Source organism: Dendrobates tinctorius, unplaced genomic scaffold, assembly GCF_039654945.1.
Source record: "Dendrobates tinctorius isolate UK_male_01 unplaced genomic scaffold, ASM3965494v1 ptg000011l, whole genome shotgun sequence".
NCBI lineage: Eukaryota > Metazoa > Chordata > Amphibia > Anura > Dendrobatidae > Dendrobates > Dendrobates tinctorius.
The window spans coordinates 75,280,234-75,296,982 of record NW_027361679.1 but is presented as its reverse complement, the minus strand read 5'-3'; the positions used below and the strand labels follow the sequence as shown (position 1 = coordinate 75,296,982).

General features: G+C 47.8%; 1 protein-coding gene and 1 non-coding gene across 4 annotated transcripts in view; one reads left to right on the top strand and one right to left on the bottom strand.

Annotated features, from left to right (window-relative positions):
• Positions 1-16,749, top strand: part of NRG1 (neuregulin 1) — a 1,024,711-nt gene that overhangs the window by 749,803 nt on the left and 258,159 nt on the right. The window lies entirely within an intron of this gene.
• TRNAQ-CUG (transfer RNA glutamine (anticodon CUG)) lies at positions 8,740-8,811 on the bottom strand. The gene has a single exon. It is a non-coding gene; the product is annotated as a tRNA-Gln (tRNA).

Here is a 16,749-nt window from a genome sequence, read left to right as displayed (position 1 = left end):
AGCATTTGGGGACCCATTTAAAATTTGCCTAGGGCCCCACTTTGCCTAAAACTGGCCCTGACTGTAGCGCTTCTTCCCCGGTGGCCATCTGTGTGGTACTGATGCAGCACATGGTTGCCACACATGTGCTGCAAGTATTACACACATGGATATCTACGATACCGTTTTTTCCGGTACCGAATAAAGGAACATGTGAAACTGGCCTAAAAGTGTACAGCCAGGCAGCCTCCTCCCTCCCAAGTCCCGACTGCAGCTCGCTCTTCTTATCTTCAGGCCTCTTTCACACCCCCGTGTCTCAGGTACGTGTGGTGACAGTTTTCACACGTACCGGAGGCACTGACACATGTAGACCCATTCAAATAAATGCGTCTGTGCACAAGTCAGTGTGTTTCCACAGATTGTGTGTTCGTGGGCAAAACATGCTGACATGTCTGTTTTTTACTGGCAGCATGGGCTGCAAAAGTCCCACACACGTGCACACGGAGAACACACATGGCTGTCCTTCGTGTGACACGCATCGGTACAGGGGAAGAAGTGCTACAGTAAGCGCTGTTCCCCGGCAGCAGGTGCTGAATGTAGCTCTCATCATTCTCCCCTGCTCTGCCAGTGACTGGCTGTTTTTTAATTATTTTTTTAATTATTTAAATAAATAATTTAAAAAAAATGGCATGGGGTCACCCCCATTTTTGACAACCACCCTTGCTAAAGCTCACAGCTGTGGGCTGGTATTGCATACAAAGGTGACATCACAAAGGTGACATCAACCCCCTCTACTATCACTCCACTTGCCACCGCTACAGGGCAAGTGGGAAAAGCCGGGCAAAGCACCAGAATTGGCACATCTAATAGATGTGGCTTTTCTGGGCAGCTACATGCTGTGATTTTTAAGCTGTGGGGGCCTATATCAATGGCCCCTTACCAGCCTGAGAATGTCAGCCCCCAGCTGTGACCTTTAGCAAGGCTGGTTGTCAAAAATGGAGGGACCCCATGCTGTTTTTTTAATTATTTATTAAAATATTCTTGATAACCAACCTTGCTGAAACTGACAGCTGAGGGTTTCAGCCCCCAGCTGTGAGATTTACCTGGCTGGTTATCAAAAATAGGGGGAACTCACGTTGGATTTTTCATTAATTTATTTAATTATAGCGCAGGCGGCGGGTGAGGAATGCCTCCATCATTCGCTCCTCATGTCTCTGTTATTAGCGGCAGCAGGTGTAGGTTGATAGGAGTAATAGTCCCAAAAGCTCCACCTGTTGTCATTGTTCTCACTTTAATATATTGTTCATCATTTTCCCCTGCTTGCGCCGATCGCCGGCAGAGCAGGGGAGAATAATGAGAGCCGTCTTCAGCACCCGCTGCCGGGGAACAGTGCTTACTGTAGCGCTTCTTCCCTGGCAGCCTCCTGTGTTGTACCGATGTGGCACATGGGTGGCACACGGTTGCCACACGTGTGCCGCAAGTATTACACACTCAGTCACGGATATCTCCAGTACCGTTTTTTTCCGGTACCAGAAATATCAGGAAGTGTGAAACCAGCCTCACACACAGTGACTCAAAGACCCTGCGCTATCAAACTGCAAATTGCAAAGATTGCAGTGAATGAACAATGTGTGTAAGACATCCATCTCTATTCTAGGAAACAATGATTTTCATTTGGGATGATAACGGATGAGAATAACGAGAGCGGCTCCCGTCCTCACCGAACATCTGTGAGCCGGTAATAGTCCATCATTATCTATAGGAGCCGGCGCAGACTTCTGTGTGCAGCCTCTGACCCTCTCCTGTGCCATTACATCACTCACCCCCCACCAACCAGGACATGACAAGTGACAGTGAAGCCTCCCAAAATCACTGGGGCAGACAGTGGGGTATATACACATCACTGGGGCAGACACCGGGTATATACACAACACTGGGGCAGACATTGGGGGTATATACACATCACTGGGGCAGACATTGGGGTATATACACATCACTGGGGCAGACATTGGGGTATATACACATCACTGGGGCAGACAGTGGGGTATGTACACATCACTGGGGCAGACACTGGGGTATATACATCACTGGGGCAGACACTGGGGTATATACATCACTGGGGTAGAAAGTGGGGTATATACACATCACTGGGACAGACAGTGGGGTATGTACACATCACTGGTGCAGACACTGGGGTATATACCTCACTGGGGCAGACACTGGGGTATATACATCACTGGGGCAGACACTGGAGTATATACATCACTGGGGCAGACATTGGGGTATATACATCACTGAGGCATACACTGGGGTATATACACATCACTGGGGCAGACACTGGGGTATATACACATCACTGGGGCAGACACTGGGGTATATACAGACACTGGGGTATATACTGATCACTGGGGCAGACATTGGGGTATATACACATCACTGGGGTATATACAGATCACTGGGGCAGACACTGGGGTAAATACAGATCACTGGGTCAGACACTGGAGTATATACACATCACTGGGGCAAACACTGGGGTATATACAGATCACTGGGGCAGACACTGAGGTATATACACATCACTGGGGCAGACACTGGGGTATATACATCACTGGGGCAGACACTGGGGTATATACAAATCACTGGGGCAGACACTGGGGTATATACACATCACTGGGACAGACAGTGGGGCATGTACACATCACTGGGGCAGACACTGGAGTATATACATCACTGGGGCAGACATTGGGGTATATACATCACTGAGGCAGACACTGGGTATATACACATCACTGGGGCAGACACTGGGGTATATACAGACACTGGTATATACCGATCACTGGAGCAGACACGGGTATATACAGACACTGGGGTATATACAGATCATTGGGGCAGACACTGGAGCATATGCACATCACTGGGGCAGACACTGGAGTATATACACATCACTGGGGTAGACCCTGGGGTATATACCCATCACTGGGGCAGACACTGGGGTATATACAGATCACTGGGGCAGACAACTGAGGCATATACACATTAGTGGGGCAGACAGTGAGGTATATACACATCACTAGGGCAAACACTGGGGTATGTACAGACACTGGGGTAGACACTGGGGTATATACACATCACTGGGGCAGACACTGGGGTATATACAGATCACTGGGGAAGACACTGTGGTATATACACATCACTGGGGTCTATACACATCACTAGGGCAGACACGGGTATATACACATCACTAGGGCAGACACTGGGGTATATACAGACACTGGGGTATATACAGATCACTGGGGCAGACACTGAGGTATATACACATCACTGAGGCAGACACTGGGGTATATACACATCACTAGGGCAGACACTGGGGTATATACAGACACTGGGGTATATACACATCACTGGGGCAGACACTGAGGTATATATACACACAACTGGGGCAGACAGTGGGGTATATACACATCACTGGGGCAGACACCGGGGTATATACACAACACTGGGGACGACATTGGGGGTATATACACATCACTGGGGCAGACATTGGGGTATATACACATCACTGGGGCAGACAGTGGGGTATATACACATCACTGGGGCAGACAGTGGGGTATGTACACATCACTGGGGCAGACACTGGGGTATATACATCACTGGGGCAGACACTGGGGTATATACATCACTGGGGTAGAAAGTGGGGTATATACACATCACTGGGACAGACAATGGGGTATGTACACATCACTGGTGCAGACACTGGGGTATATACCTCACTGGGGCAGACACTGGGGTATATACATCACTGGGGCAGACACTGGAGTATATACATCACTGGGGCAGACATTGGGGTATATACATCACTGAGGCATACACTGGGGTATATACACATCACTGGAGCAGACACTGGGGTATATACACATCACTGGGGCAGACACTGGGGTATATACAGACACTGGGGTATATACTGATCACTGGGGCAGACATTGGGGTATATACACATCACTGGGGTATATACAGATCACTGGGGCAGACACTGGGGTAAATACAGATCACTGGGTCAGACACTGGAGTATATACACATCACTGGGGCAAACACTGGGGTATATACAGATCACTGGGGCAGACACTGAGGTATATACACATCACTGGGGCAGACACTGGGGTATATACATCACTGGGGCAGACACTGGGGTATATACACATCACTGGGGCAGACACTGGGGTATATACACATCACTGGGACAGACAGTGGGGCATGTACACATCACTGGGGCAGACACTGGAGTATATACATCACTGGGGCAGACATTGGGGTATATACATCACTGAGGCAGACACTGGGTATATACACATCACTGGGGCAGACACTGGGGTATATACAGACACTGGTATATACCGATCACTGGAGCAGACACGGGTATATACAGACACTGGGGTATATACAGATCATTGGGGCAGACACTGGAGCATATGCACATCACTGGGGCAGACACTGGAGTATATACACATCACTGGGGTAGACCCTGGGGTATATACCCATCACTGGGGCAGACACTGGGGTATATACAGATCACTGGGGCAGACACTGAGGCATATACACATTAGTGGGGCAGACAGTGAGGTATATACACATCACTAGGGCAAACACTGGGGTATGTACAGACACTGGGGTAGACACTGGGGTATATACACATCACTGGGGCAGACACTGGGGTATATACAGATCACTGGGGAAGACACTGTGGTATATACACATCACTGGGGTCTATACACATCACTAGGGCAGACACTGGGGTATATACACATCACTAGGGCAGACACTGGGGTATATACAGACACTGGGGTATATACAGATCACTGGGGCAGACACTGAGGTATATACACATCACTGAGGCAGACACTGGGGTATATACACATCACTAGGGCAGACACTGGGGTATATACAGACACTGGGGTATATACACATCACTGGGGCAGACACTGAGGTATATATACACACAACTGGGGCAGACACTGGGATATATACACATCACTGGGGCAGACACTGGGGTATATACACATCACTAGGACAGACACTGGGGTATATACACATCACTGGGGCAGACACTGGGGTATATACACATCACTGGGGCAGACAGTGGGGTATGTGCACATCACTGGGGCAGACACTGGGGTATATACACATCACTGGGGCAGACACTGGGGTATATGCAGACACGGGTATATACCGATCACTGGGGCAGACACTGGGGTATATACACATCACTGGGGTATATACAGATCACTGGGGCAGACACTGGGGTATATACAGACACTGGGGTATATACAGATCACTGGGGCAGACACTGGAGTATATACACATCACTGGGGTACACACTGGGGTATATACCCATCACTGGGGCAGACACTGGGGTATTTACAGATCACTGGGCAGACACTGAGCTATATACACATCAGTGGGGCAGACACTGGGGTATATACACATCACTAGGGCAGACACTGGGGTATATACACATCACTGGGGAAGACACTGGGGTATATACAGATCACTGGGGCAGACACTGAGGTATATACACATCAATGGAATATATACACATCACTAGGGCAGACACTGGGGTATATACAGACACTGGGGTATATACACATCACTGGGGCAGACACTGAGGTATATACACATGACTGGGGCAGACACGGGTATATACACATCACTAGGGCAGACACTGGGGTATATACAGACACTGGGGTATATACACATCACTAGGGCAGACACTGGGGTATATACAGACACTGGGGTATATACAGATCACTGGGGCAGACACTGAGGTATATACACATCACTGAGGCAGACACTGGGGTATATACACATCACTAGGGCAGACACTGGGGTATATACAGACACTGGGGTATATACACATCACTGGGGCAGACACTGAGGTATATATACACACAACTGGGGCAGACAGTGGGGTATATACACATCACTGGGGCAGACACCGGGGTATATACACAACACTGGGGACGACATTGGGGGTATATACACATCACTGGGGCAGACATTGGGGTATATACACATCACTGGGGCAGACAGTGGGGTATATACACATCACTGGGGCAGACAGTGGGGTATGTACACATCACTGGGGCAGACACTGGGGTATATACATCACTGGGGCAGACACTGGGGTATATACATCACTGGGGTAGAAAGTGGGGTATATACACATCACTGGGACAGACAATGGGGTATGTACACATCACTGGTGCAGACACTGGGGTATATACCTCACTGGGGCAGACACTGGGGTATATACATCACTGGGGCAGACACTGGAGTATATACATCACTGGGGCAGACATTGGGGTATATACATCACTGAGGCATACACTGGGGTATATACACATCACTGGGGCAGACACTGGGGTATATACACATCACTGGGGCAGACACTGGGGTATATACAGACACTGGGGTATATACTGATCACTGGGGCAGACATTGGGGTATATACACATCACTGGGGTATATACAGATCACTGGGGCAGACACTGGGGTAAATACAGATCACTGGGTCAGACACTGGAGTATATACACATCACTGGGGCAAACACTGGGGTATATACAGATCACTGGGGCAGACACTGAGGTATATACACATCACTGGGGCAGACACTGGGGTATATACATCACTGGGGCAGACACTGGGGTATATACACATCACTGGGGCAGACACTGGGGTATATACACATCACTGGGACAGACAGTGGGGCATGTACACATCACTGGGGCAGACACTGGAGTATATACATCACTGGGGCAGACATTGGGGTATATACATCACTGAGGCAGACACTGGGTATATACACATCACTGGGGCAGACACTGGGGTATATACAGACACTGGTATATACCGATCACTGGAGCAGACACGGGTATATACAGACACTGGGGTATATACAGATCATTGGGGCAGACACTGGAGCATATGCACATCACTGGGGCAGACACTGGAGTATATACACATCACTGGGGTAGACCCTGGGGTATATACCCATCACTGGGGCAGACACTGGGGTATATACAGATCACTGGGGCAGACACTGAGGCATATACACATTAGTGGGGCAGACAGTGAGGTATATACACATCACTAGGGCAAACACTGGGGTATGTACAGACACTGGGGTAGACACTGGGGTATATACACATCACTGGGGCAGACACTGGGGTATATACAGATCACTGGGGAAGACACTGTGGTATATACACATCACTGGGGTCTATACACATCACTAGGGCAGACACTGGGGTATATACACATCACTAGGGCAGACACTGGGGTATATACAGACACTGGGGTATATACAGATCACTGGGGCAGACACTGAGGTATATACACATCACTGAGGCAGACACTGGGGTATATACACATCACTAGGGCAGACACTGGGGTATATACAGACACTGGGGTATATACACATCACTGGGGCAGACACTGAGGTATATATACACACAACTGGGGCAGACACTGGGATATATACACATCACTGGGGCAGACACTGGGGTATATACACATCACTAGGACAGACACTGGGGTATATACACATCACTGGGGCAGACACTGGGGTATATACACATCACTGGGGCAGACAGTGGGGTATGTGCACATCACTGGGGCAGACACTGGGGTATATACACATCACTGGGGCAGACACTGGGGTATATGCAGACACGGGTATATACCGATCACTGGGGCAGACACTGGGGTATATACACATCACTGGGGTATATACAGATCACTGGGGCAGACACTGGGGTATATACAGACACTGGGGTATATACAGATCACTGGGGCAGACACTGGAGTATATACACATCACTGGGGTACACACTGGGGTATATACCCATCACTGGGGCAGACACTGGGGTATTTACAGATCACTGGGCAGACACTGAGCTATATACACATCAGTGGGGCAGACACTGGGGTATATACACATCACTAGGGCAGACACTGGGGTATATACACATCACTGGGGAAGACACTGGGGTATATACAGATCACTGGGGCAGACACTGAGGTATATACACATCAATGGAATATATACACATCACTAGGGCAGACACTGGGGTATATACAGACACTGGGGTATATACACATCACTGGGGCAGACACTGAGGTATATACACATGACTGGGGCAGACACGGGTATATACACATCACTAGGGCAGACACTGGGGTATATACAGACACTGGGGTATATACACATCACTGGGGCAGACACTGGGGTAAATACAGATCACTGGGGCAGACACTGGAGTATATACACATCACCGGGGCAGACTCTGGGGTATATACAGATCACTGGGGCAGACACTGAGGTATATACACATCACTGAGGCAGGCCCTGGGGTATGTACACATCACTGGGGCAGACACTGAGGTATATACACATCAATGGGGCAGACACTGGGGTATATACACATCACTAGGGCAGATAATGGGGTATATACAGACACTGGGGTATATACGCATCACTGGGGCAGACACTGTGGTATATACACATCACTGGGGCAGACACTGGGGTATATACATCACTGGAGCCGGAACTGCACCATACAGTAACAGAAGCTCCATGTCTGCACTCACCCAGATCCTGATGAGGGGAAGATGAAAGGCGGGAACGCAGAGTAGACTCCATAGACAATACAGGCACAGAAAAGTTGAACATAGTAGAAATTATAATGCTAAAGATGAAACTTACAGGTTCCACTGAGATTTGAACTCAGATCGCTGGATTCAGAGTCCAGAGTGCTAACCATTACACCATGGAACCACACATAAAATACAGGCACAGAGCAGACTTAATAGAGACAACGGGACAGAGCACAAACTCCGCCCACAGAAAAACTTCCTTGCCGGAGTCAGACATGTGACACAGCAGGGGTTACAGGAGGGAGAATCGGCACCACGTTATCTGACAGGGGGGCTGCTCTGCTGCCCCCTGTCTTCAGGAAGCACTACCGCCTGAGGCAAATAGCTCAACTCACCTCATGATAGGTGCGGCCCTGGCTCTTTGAACTCCAAAAGTGCTTCACAGAAGTTTATAACGCAGAGCTGTGAAAATAAAAAATCATTTTTTTCCTCAAAAAATGATTTTTTAGCCCGCAATATTTTATTTTCACCAATGTAACAGGGGAAATTGGACCACAAAAGTTGTTGTCCAGTTTGTCCTGAGTATGCTGGTGCCCCATATGTGGGGGTGAACCACTGTTTGGGCACACATTGGGGCTCGGAAGGGAAGTAGTGATGTTTTGGAATGCAGACTTTGATGGAATGGTCTGCGGGCGACATGTTACATTTGCAGAGCCTCTGATGTGCCTAAACAGTGGAAACCCCCCACAAATGACACCATTTTGAAAACTAGACCCCCTAAGGAACTTATTTAAATATGTGGTGAGCTCTTTGAACTCCAAAAGTGCTTCACAGAAGTTTATAACGCAGAGCTGTGAAAATAAAAAATCATTTTTTTCCTCAAAAATTATTTTTTAGCCTGCAATATTTTATTTTCACAAATGTAACACTAGAAATTGGACCCCAAAAGTTGTTGTCCAGTTTGTCCTGAGTACGCTGGTACCCCATATGTGGGGGAGAACCACTGTTTCGGTACACAGTAGGGCTCAGAAGGGAAAGAGCGCAGTTTGACTTTTTCAACACAGAATTGGCTGGAGTTAAGATCGGACGCCATGTTGCGTTTGCAGAGCACCTGATGTGCCTAAACAGTGGAGACCCCCCACAAGAGACACCATTTTGGAAACTAGACCCCCAAAGGAACTTATCTAGATGTGTGGTGAGCTCTTTGAACCACCAAGTGCTTCACAGAAGTTTATAACGCAGAGCCATGAAAATAAAAACTCATTTTTTTTCCACAAATATCATTTTCTAGCCCCCAATTTTTTATTTTCCCAAGGGTATCAGGAGAAATTAGACCCCCAAAGTTGTTGTGCAATTTTTCCTGAGTACGCTGGTACCCCATATGTTGGGGTAAACTGCTGTTTGGATACATGTCGGGGCTCTGAAGGGATGGAGCACTTTTTGGACGCAAAATTGGCTGGAATCAATGGTGGCGCCATGTCGCATTTGGAGACCCCCGGGTGTGCCTAAATAGTGGAAACCCTCTCAATTCTAACTCAACCCTAACCCCAACACACCCCAAACCCTAATCCCAGCCCTAACCCCAACACACCCCAGCCCTAATCCCAACCATAACTGTTATGAGCTCATTTTCTGTTTCACCAGCTGGGAGTTCTCCTTCCGTTCTCCCTCTGGTGGTGACAGGAGGTAGTGAGGTTGGTTTAGTTGGTAATGGTCTGTCACCTGATGAGGAGGATAATGATTGGATCTCTGGAGTATCAGACTGGATATAAGACAGCCAATGCCCTATCCTGTTGCTGGTGATTCAGTCTTCTTCTTAGGTCTTGGACTTCAGCTCTGTCTTCTCAAGTTAAGTTTGTTTTTGCTAATGTTCACACTTGCTCTTGTTGGTCAACTCAGTTTTTGTGTGGTCAACCAGCCCGGCTGGGCTGTGCTGAATTTCCACTCTTATTTATCTGTATTTGCCAATTTGCCTTTTGTCCTTTATTAGATTGGCCTCTTTTTTGCTCTGTCTCAGAATATTTCAGAGTGCTGATATAGTGGGAGAAGTCTAGTGACTTCAGGGTTAATTTTGTTATCTGGGTGATTTGTGATAGATTTTCGAAGATGGTCCATCTTGTACCACTCCCAAAGTTGCCATCTTCCGCTGAGTTGGTACCCTTGTTTTTACAACAGGTGGTTCGGTTACACGGGATTCCTGAGAACATTGTGTCCGATAGAGGGGTCCAGTTTGTTTCCAGATTTTGGAAAGCCTTTTGTTCCAATCTGGGAATTCAGTTATCCTTCTCCTCCACGTTTCATCCCCAGACCAATGGGCAGAATGAGAGAACAAACCAGACCCTGGAGTCTTATTTAAGATGTTTTATATCTGCTGATCAAGATGATTGGGTCTCATTTTTGCCCTTGGCCGAATTTGCGCTGAACAATAGAGCTAGTTCTGCCACTTTGATGTCACCCTTTTTCTGTAATTTTGGGTTTCATCCTCGATTCTCTTCAGGACAAATGGAATCTTCGTCCTGCCCAGGTGTGGACACTGTGGTTGTGAGAATGCAGCAGATATGGGACCAAGTGGTGGATAAGTTGTCACTCTCTCAGGAAAAGGCCCAGCGTTTTTCCAACCGGCATAGGACCATTGGTCCCTGGTTTAAATTGGGTGATATGGTTTGGTTGTCGTCTAAGAATATTCCTATGAAGGTTGCATCTCCAAAATTTAAGCCAAGATCTATTGGACCTTATAAGATTTTGGAGATTCTTAATCCTGTTTCTTTTCGATTGGCTCTTCCAGTTACGTTCAAAATCCATAACGTATTTCACAAGTCACTGTTGAAGAGGTTTGTTGAGCCAGTAGTTCCTGTGGCGGCACCTCCTGACCCTGTTTTGATTAAAGGCAATGTGGAATATGAGGTAGAGAAAATATTGGATTCTCGTTTGGTCAGACGGAGACTCCAGTATTTAGTCAAAAGGAAGGGTTATGGCCAGGAGGATAATTCTTGGGTCTCTGCCTCGGATATTCATGCCAATAAATTGGTTTGTGCTTTTCACCAGGCCCATCCTGATCGGCCTGGTGGCGTGGATCAGGGTTCGGTGACCCCTCCTCAAGGGGGGTACTGTTATGAGCTCATTTTCTGCTCCACCAGCTGGGAGTTCTCCTTCCGTTCTCCCTCTGGTGGTGACAGGAGGTAGTGAGGTTGGTTTAATTGGTAATGGTCTGCCACCTGACGAGGAGGATAATGATTGGATCTCTGGAGTATCAGACTGGATATAAGACAGCCGACACCCTATCCTGTTGCTGGTGATTCAGTCTGCTTCTCAGGTCTTGGACTTCAGCTCTGCTCCAGTCTTCTCAAGTTAAGTTTGTTTTTGCTAATGTTCACACTTGCTCTTGCTGGTCAACTCAGTTTTTGTGTGGTCAGCCAGCCCGGCTGGGCTGTTCTGAATTTCCACTCTTATTTATCTGTATTTGCCAATTTGCCTTTTGTCCTTTATTAGATTGGCCTCTTTTTTGCTCTGTCTCAGAATATTTCAGAGTGCTGATATAGTGGGAGAAGTCTAGTGACTTCAGGGTTAATTTTGTTATCAGAAGTGTTGGACATTATTTTGGGTAGGGTGTTTTGGCAGATTGCAGACAGTATCTTTTCTTTCCTGTCCTTTCTAGTTAGTTTTGCCCCATCGTTTGCTCAGCCTATTTTTCTGCCTTTGTTTGTGTTTTCATCTTGCTTCACCGTCAATACATGTGGGGGGCTGTCTTTCCTTTGGGGTCTGCTCTGGGGGAGTTAGTTTTCCTCTTTTCTTACTTTAGGCTTATTTAGCTCTCCGGTTGTGACGAGGCATCCAGGACCATCGTAGGCATGCTCCACGACTGCTGCTAGTTGTGTGTTAAGATCAGGGATCTGCAATCTGCATAGTTACCAACCTCTCTGGTTTTCTGAGACTTAGCGTGTGTTGCTTTTTTTTCTCCTCGGTGACCCATTCATAACACATAACCCTAACCACAAGCCTAACCCTAATTCCAACCCCAACACACCCCTAACCCTAATCTTAACCCTAATTCCAACCCTAACCCTAATCCTAACCCTAATCTTAACCCTAACCCTAATTGCAACCCCAACCCTAACCCTAATTGCAGCCCTAACCCTAATTGCAACCCCAACCCTAACCCTAATTGCAACCCTAACCCAACCCTAATTGCAACCCTAACCCTATCCCTGATTGCAACCCTAACCCTGATTGCAAACTTAACCCTAATTCTAACCCTAACCCTAATTCTAACCCTAACCCTAAAGGAAAAATATAAATAAATATATTTTCTTTATTTTATTATGTGTCCCTAGCTAAGGGGGTGATAAAGGGGGGCTTTATTTACCTTTTTTGTATTTTGATCACTGTGATAGTTTATCACAGTGATCAAAGTGTACCTGTAAAAAGAATGAATGAATCTGCCGACCGGCAGATTCGCGGGCACACTGCGCATGCGCCCGCCATTTAGTAAGATGGCGGCGCCCATGGAGAGAAGGCAGCGGGACACCGGGAGGTACTGAGACTCATGAGGTAGCAGGGGGGCTATAGGGGGCAATCGGAAGGCAGAGGGAAGCGGAGGGGGAGCAGATTATTGCGGCGGCTGCCGATTGCTGCCGTCAGAAGTTGGCGGCGGCACATCGCCGCTGCCAGCCGGGTGGGAGGGGTCAGATCACGATCTCCAGCCATGTTCGATGCTATTGCAGCATCGGCCATGGCTGGATAGTAAAATTTCATCAAATTTCATTGATGAAATATTACTATCGCTCTGATTGGCTGTTTCACTTTTAACAGCCAATCAGAGCGATCATAGCCACGTGGGGGCAAAGCCACCCCCCCGTGGTAAAGTACAAAGCCCCCTGTATCTGCGGGTCGGGTGACCTTTGAGTGACCCCGGTCACCCGACCCGCAGGGGGGCTTTAAACTCATGATGCCACATAGGCGTCACTGGTCATAATGGCACAGGTTTTCATGACACCTATGTGGCGTCATTGGTTGGGAAGGGGTTAAAGGGAAGGTGCCGTGTTTTTTCATAATTTAATGTAAAAAAGAAAATAGTATAAAAAATATTGTCCCCTAAGCTTGACTCAGTGGTGTGTATGGTTTTCTTTTTTTACTGTATTAATGCAGCCACTGGGGGCTGCCATCTTACCTTTCTGGCTGCTGAATGACACTTTCCATGCTCATTTATGGCAGTCCCTGGGCATAAGAGACAAGAGTCGGCTCCCGATCCTATCTGTATCATTGCAGCAGCATCAGCTGTGATCTGGGCACGCCTCTGTGGGCAGCTCAATTCGCAGCTGTAAGTGTGGCCAGGCGCCATTTTATTAGAGCCCAGTGCTTTCCTTTTAGCTCCATTTACACTCTGTTGCAAGCCCTGGATGCTGTACTTTTCCAGCATTACAGGGCTTGGATGCATTGTTCACTCTGCACATACCAGCTGCAGGAGAGGATACAGGACGAGCTCCTGGAGACCAAGCTGCTCTTTCCAAAACACCCGACCAGCTGCTGCCCCTATGGTCTTGCAAAACATAGGAGGAGCTGCTCCCTGCTCTTTCAAAACACTTGGTCATTTGCTGGACCTCTAATCCTATCCTGCGTGATATTGACTGCTGAGCCCTGTAGCTAATCCTCTCCTGTGTGCTACTGACTGCTGAGCCATGTATCTAATCCAATCCTGTGTCATACTGTCTGCTGAGCTGTGTATCTAATCTTCTCCTGTGTGATACAGTCTGCTGAGCCATGTATCTAATCCTCTCCTGTGTGATACTGACTGCTGAGCCGTGTATCTAATCCTATCCTCTGTGATACTGTCTGCTGAGCTGTGTATCTAATCCTCTCCTGTGTGATACAGTTTGCTGAGCTGTGTATCTAATCCTCTCCTGTGTGATACTGTCTGCTGATCCGTGTATCTAATCCTATCCTGTTTGATATAGTCTGCTGATCCGTGTATCTAATCCTGTCCTGTGTGATACTGACTGCAGAGCCGTATATCTAATCCTCTCCTGTGTAATACTGTCTGCTGAGCCGTGTATCTAATCCTATCCTGTGTGATACTGACTGCGGAGCTGTGTATCTATTCCTCTCCTGTGTGATACTGACTGCTGAGCCGTGTATCTAATCCTCTCCTGTGTGATACTGTCTGCTGAGCCGTGTATCTAATCCTATCCTGTGTGATACTTACTGCGGAGCCATGTATCTAATCCTCTCCTGTGTGATACTGACTGCTGAGCCATGTATCTAATCCTCTCCCGTGTGATACTGTCTGCTGAGCCGTGTATCTAATCCTATCCTGTGTGATAGTCTGCCGAGCCATGTATCTAATCCTCTCCTGTGGGATACTGTCTGCTGAGCCGTGTATCTAATCCAATACTGTGTGATACTGTCTGCTGAGCTGTGTATCTAATCCTCTCCTGTGTGATACAGTCTGCTGAGCTGTGTATCTAATCTTCTCCTGTGTGATACTGACTGCTGAGCCGTGTATCTAATCCTATCCTGTGTGATACAGTCTGCTGATCCATGTATCTAATCCTATCCTGTTTGATACAGTCTGCTGATCCGTGTATCTAATCCTCTCCTGTGTGATACTGTCTGCTGAGCCATGTATCTAATCCTATCCTGTGTGATACTGACTGCGGAACGTGTATCTAATCCTCTCCTGTGTGATACTGACTTCTGAGCCATGTATCTAATCCTCTCCTGTGTGATACTGTCTGCTGAGCCGTGTATCTAATCCAATCCTGTGTCATTCTGTCTGCTGAGCTGTGTATCTAATCCTCTCCTGTGTGATACTGACTGCTAAGCCGTGTATCTAATCCTCTCCTGTGTGATAGTCTGCTGAGCCGTGTATCTAATCCTCTCCTGTGTGATAATGTCTGCTGAGCCGTGTATCTAATCCTATCCTGTGTGATACTGACTGCTGAGCCGTGTATCTAATCCTATCCTGTGTGATAGTCTTCCGAGCCATGTATCTAATCCTCTCCTGCGATATACTGTCTGCTGAGCCGTGTATCTAATCCAATCCTGTGTGATACTGTCAGCTGAGCTGTGTATCTAATCCTCTCCTGTGTGATACAGTCTGTTAAGCCGTGTATCTAATCCTATCCTCTGTGATACAGTCTGCTGATCCGTGTATCTAATCCTATCATGTTTGATACTGACTGCGGAGCCGTGTATCTAATCCTCTCCTGTGTGATACAGTCTGCTGAGCCATGTATCTAATACTTTCCTGTGTGATACTGACTGCTGAGCCGTGTATCTAATCCTATCCTCTGTGATACAGTCTGCTGATCCGTGTATCTAATCCTATCATGTGTGATACGGACTCCTGAGCCGTGTATCTAATCATATCCTGTGTGATACTGCTCTCCTGAAATGCTCTGTGCTGCTGTCACCCTGCTGGTTTTATGTGTGATCTACATGGTGGTATTGTGTATGATCTATATGGCGGCATTATGTGTGAAGTATATGGCGGTATTATGTGAGAACCCTATGGCAGTATTATCTGCTAAAAGGGGACCCGTTCTAGGGTGGTTCTGGCTGAGCACCTGCACACGGGTCAGGGGTAATAGTTAGGTGCAGTCAGGGGAGGGCTGGTGAGGCAGCTGAAGAGAGGGGTCTCATTTTTATCGTTACTGTATGGCTACATTTCCCCCCATCCTGCTTCCCAGCGTCACCCTGGACTGCGCCTGACGCCTCGCTTTCACACATCGCCAGGACAGGATTTGAGGAGGGGAATGTGGTCTTTGCATGCAAACTCTGGATCAGAACAGGACATCAATCAGCAGAAATGTTTCCTGGATTTCTGTGGTGCTGTCACCCTGCTCCTCCCCCATATATCTCCCTCTGTGCCCCCCATAGAACAGCACACAACTCTCCTGAAATACTCTGTGCTGCTGTCACCCTGCTCCCAGAATCCTTGCTTCCTGCCATCCTCGGTGACCGAAGACCCCATTCCTCTCCTCAGATCTTGTCCTGGCGATGTGTGAAAGCGAGGCGACAGGGGCCTCATATATGGTGGAGGGAGCAGGGTGACAGCAGCACAGAGTATTTCAGGAGAGCAGTGTGCTGGTCTATGGGGGGCGCCCTGTTTGGTTTCAGGGAT